General features: G+C 37.0%; 1 non-coding gene across 1 annotated transcript; it reads right to left on the reverse strand.

Annotated features, from left to right (window-relative positions):
• Nucleotides 1-4,044: 4,044 nt before the first annotated feature.
• On the reverse strand, nt 4,045-4,148 carry LOC112700614 (small nucleolar RNA R71). The gene has a single exon (XR_003153521.1). It is a non-coding gene; the product is annotated as a small nucleolar RNA R71 (small nucleolar RNA).
• Nucleotides 4,149-5,232: the final 1,084 nt, after the last annotated feature.

The raw sequence follows: 5,232 nt of genomic DNA on the forward strand, positions 1-5,232 counted from the left end.
GAGCCAGTTTACAGCAAATGGTCATAGAGCAAAACTGTATCTAGGGGGGCAATGGAACAAAGAAAAGGAGGTCCAGAACCTAAATCCCTCTTGAAGCAACAATGGAAGATGTCAAGCTAGTGACAATAAAAGAGCGCTTGTTGGGAGGCAACCCAACCTGAGGTAGTTTTCTTTTTCATAGTGATGAGCGGATAATTTATACGCTTTTTGGCATTGTTTTCATATAGTTTTTAGTAAGTTTGAGCTACTTTTAGGGATGTTTTCATTAGTTTTTATGTTAAATTCACATTTCTGGACTTTACTATGAGTTTGTGTGTTTTTCTGTGATTTCAGGTAAATTCTGACTGAAATTGAGGGATTTGAGCAAAACTCTGAAGAAGGCTAACAAAAGGACTGCTGATGCTGTTGGATTCTGACCTCCCTGCACTCGAAATGGATTTTCTAGAGCTACAGAACTCCAATTGGCGCGCTCTCAACGGCGTTGGAAAGTAGACATCCAGGGTTTCCAGCAATATATAATAGTCCATACTTTATTCGAAGAATGACGACGTAACTTGGCGTTGAACGCCAAGTACAAGCTGCTGTCTGGAGTTAAACGCCAGAAAAACGTCATGATCCGGAGTCAAACGCCCAAAACACGTCATAACCTGAAGTTTGACGCCAAGAAATGCCTCTACACGTGAATTCATCAAGCTCAGCCCAAGCACACACCAAGTGGGCCCCGGAAGTGGATTTATGCATCAATTACTTACTCATGTAAACCCTAGTAGCTAGTCTAGTATATATAGGACATTTATCTATTGTATTAGACATCCTGGATTGTATTTTGATCCTGTGATCACGTTAGAGAGGGCTGGCCATTCGGCCATGCCTGAACTCTTTGCTTATGTATTTTCAATGGTGGAGTTTCTGCACACCATAGATTAAGGGTGTGGAGCTCTGCTGTACCTCAAGTATTAATGCAATTCTATTATCTTTTATTCAATTCTCTCTTATTCTTATTCCAAGATATTCATTCGTACCCAAGAACATGATGAATGTGATGAGTCAGATTACCCTCATTATCATTCTCACTTATGAATGCGCGTGATTGACAACCATGTCCGTTCTACATGCAACAGAGCTTGAATGTGTATCTCTTAGATTCCCCAACAGAATCTTCGTGGTATAAGTTAGATAGTTGGCGGCATTCATCTGGATCCGGAAAGTCCAACCTTGTCTGTGGTGTTCCGAGTAGGATCCTGGGAGTCCGGAAAGTCCAACCTTGTCTGTGGTGTTCCGAGTAGGATTCCGATCATGAATGACCGTGACGTGCTTCAAACTTTAACCTGCTGGGCGTTGGTGACAGACGCAAAAGAGGGATTCTATTCCAGTAGGAGCGGGAACCAACCGGTGATTAGCCGTACTGTGACAGAGTGCGTTAGCATAGTTTTCACTGCGAGGATGGGATGTAGCCATCAGCCATGGGTGATGCCTCCAGACTGGTTAGCTGTGCGAGTGACAGCCGCACAGGTTATTTCCCCGTGAGGAATGAAAGTAGCCACAGTTGATGGTGAACCCCTATACAAAGCTTGCCATGGAAAGGAGTAAGAAGGATTGAGTAGAAGGAGTAGGAGAGCAGGCGTCCAAGAGCTCTACAGCATCTCCATCCGCTTATCTGAAATTCCCACCAATGAATCTGCATAAGTGTTCTATCCCTTTTATTATTTATTTCTTTTTATTATTCCTATCCTCAAACCCATAAATAATGTTTAATCTGCCTGACTGAGATTTGCAAGGTGACCATAGCTTGCTTCATACCAACAATCTCTGTGGATTCGACCCTTACTCACGTAAGGTTATTACTTGGACGACCCAGTACACTTGCTGGTTAGTTGAACGAGATTGTGAAGAAAATAAACAATGCCCTCAGAGTATACATCTTTTATAAATACATACAAGTGATCACAATTTCGTCCACCAAGTTTTTGGCGCCGTTGCCGGGGATTGTTCGAGTATGGACAACTGACGGTTCATCTTGTTGCTCAGATTAGGTAATTTTCTTTTCAAAAATCTTTTTCAAAATTTTTCTTTTATTTTTCGTTTTTCCAAAAATGTTTTTCAAAAAAAAATCAATAAAAATACAAAAAAAAAATTAGAAAATCATAAAAATCAAAAATATTTTGTGTTTCTTGTTTGAGTCTTGTGTTAATTTTTAAGTTTGGTGTCAATTGCATGCTTTTAAAATTTTTCTTGCATTGTTTTCGAAAATCCCATGCATTCATAGTGTTCTTCATGATCTTCAAGTTGTTCTTGATAAGTCTTCTTGTTTGATCTTGATGATTTCTTGTTTTGTGCTGTTTGTTGTTTTTCATGTGCATTTTTGCATTCATATTTTCCAAGCATTAAAAATTTCTAAGTTTGGTGTCTTGCATGTTTTCTTTGCATCAAAATTTTTCAAAATTATGTTCTTGATGTTCATCATGATCTTCATAGTGTTCTTGGTGTTCATCTTGACATTCATAGCATTCTTGCATGCATCTTGTGTCTTGATCCAAAATTTTCATGTTTTGGGTCATTTTTGTGTTTTTCATTCAATATTTAAAAATCAAAAATATCTTTTCCTTATTTTCCTCCAAAATTTCGAAATTTTGGGTTGACTTGGTCAAAATTTTTTAAAAATTAGTTGTTTCTTACAAGTCAAGTCAAAATTTCAATTTTAAAAATCTTATCTTTTCAAAATCTTTTTCAAAAATCATATCTTTTTCATTTTTTTTAGCATTTTCGAAAATTTCAAAAATATTTTTCAAAATATTTTCAAAATCTTTTTCTTATCTTTTTATCCAATTTTCGAAAAATTAGCTAACAATTAATGTGATTGGTTCAAAAATTTGAAGTTTGTTACTTTCTTGTTAAGAAAGGTTCAATCTTTAAGTTCTAGAATCTTATCTTGTAGTTTCTTGTTAGTTAAGTCAATTTTAAAATTAAATCTTTTTCAAAATATCTTTTTCAAATATATCTTTTTATCTTTTATCTTATCTTTTTCAAAATTTGATTTCAAAATATCTTATCTAACTTCTTATCTTCTTATCTTTTTCAAAATTTGATTTCAAAATCTTTTTCAATCAACTAACCAACTTTTTGTTTGTTTCTTATCTTTTTCAAAACCACCTAACTACTCTTCCCTCTCTAATTTTCGAAAATTCTCCCTCTCTTTTTCAAAAATTCTTTTTGTTTTAAATTTTAATTTTAATCTCATCTTATCTTTAATTTTCGAAAATTACTAACCTCTTTTTCAAAATTACTTTCGAAAATTTCTTTCTCTTCTCTTATTCTATTTAATTATTTAATTACTAATACTTCTCTTCACCCCCTCTTCATTCATATCCTAACATCTCATCTCACATCTCTGCCATCCTCACAGTTGTGTTTCTTTTCCACTCTTCTTCTACCCCTTTCTTCTTCCACTAACATAAGGGAATCTCTATACTAGATTCCTTTTTCTTTTCTTGTTTTCTTCTCTCTCTTATGAGCAGGAACAAGGATAAAGGCACTCTTGTTGAAGTTGATCCAGAACCTGAAAGGACTCTGAAGAGAAAATTAAGAGAAGCTAAATTACAACAATCCAGAAGCAACCTTTCAGAAATTTTCGAACAAGAGAAGAAGATGGCCGAAAATAATAATAATAATAATGCAAGGAGAATGCTTGGTGACTTCACAAAGCCAACATCCAAGTTTGATGGAAGAAGCATCTCCATTCCTGCCATTGGAGCCAATAACTTTGAGCTTAAGCCTCAACTAGTTGCTTTAATGCAACAAAACTGCAAGTTTTATGGACTTCCATCTGAAGATCCTTATCAGTTTTTAACTGAATTCTTGCAAGTCTGTGATACTGTAAAGACGAATGGAGTTAATCCTGAAGTCTACAGGCTCATGCTTTTCCCTTTTGCTGTAAGAGACAGAGCTAGAATATGGTTGGATTCACAACCTAAGGATAGCCTGGACTCCTGGGATAAGCTGGTCACTGCCTTCTTAGATAAATTCTTTCCTCCTCAAAAGCTGAGCAAGCTGAGAGTGGATGTTCAAACTTTCAAACAAAAAGATGGTGAATCCCTCTATGAAGCTTGGGAAAGATACAAGCAGCTGACCAAGAGATGTCCATCTGACATGTTTTCAGAATGGACCCTATTAGATATATTCTATTATGGTCTCTCTGAATTTTCGAAAATGTCACTGGATCATTCTGCAGGTGGATCTATCCACCTGAAGAAAACGCCTGAAGAGGCTCAAGAACTCATTGACATGGTTGCAAACAACCAGTTCATGTACACCTCTGAGAGGAATTCTGTGAATAATGGGATACCTCAGAAGAAAGGAGTTCTTGAAATTGATGCTCTGAATGCCATATTGGCTCAGAACAAAATGTTGACTCAACAGGTCAACATGATCTCTCAAAATCTGAATGGATTGCAACATGCATCCAACAGTACTAGAGAGGTAGCTTCTGAAGAAGCTTATGATCCTGAGAACCCTGCCATGGCAGAGGTTAATTATCTGGGTGAACCTTATGGAAACACTTATAACCCATCATGGAGAAGTCATCCAAATTTCTCCTGGAAGGATCAACAAAAGCCTCAACAAGGCTTTAACAATGGTGGATGCAATAGGCTAGGCAATAGCAAGCCATATCCATCATCTTCTCAGCAACAGACAGAGAACTCTGAACAAAATAATTCTAATTTAGCTAATATAGTCTCTGATCTGTCAAAAGCCACTTTCAGTTTCATGAATGAAACAAGATCCTCCATTAGAAATTTGGAGGCACAAGTAGGCCAGCTGAGTAAGAAAGTTATTGAAACTCCTCCCAGTATTCTCCCAAGTAATACAGAAGAGAATCCAAAAGGAGAGTGCAAAGCCATTGACTTAGTCAACATGGCCGAATACATAGGGGAGGAGGAAGACGAAAATCCTAGTGAGGAAGACCTCCTGGGACATCCCTTAAGCAAGAAGGAGTTTCCTATTAAGGATCCAAAGGAATCTAAGGCTCACACAGAGACCATAGAGATTCCACTAAATCTCCTTCTGCCATTCATGAGCTCTGACTATTATTCATCCTCTGAGGAGGATGAAGATGTGACTAGTGAGCAAGTTGCTCAATATCTAGGAGCTATCATGAAACTGAATGCCAAGCTGTTTGGTAATGAGACTTTGGAAAGTGAACCTCCCTTGCTCATTAGTGAACTAGATACTTGG

Source organism: Arachis hypogaea, chromosome 6 (assembly GCF_003086295.3).
Source record: "Arachis hypogaea cultivar Tifrunner chromosome 6, arahy.Tifrunner.gnm2.J5K5, whole genome shotgun sequence".
NCBI classification, from domain to species: domain Eukaryota; kingdom Viridiplantae; phylum Streptophyta; class Magnoliopsida; order Fabales; family Fabaceae; genus Arachis; species Arachis hypogaea.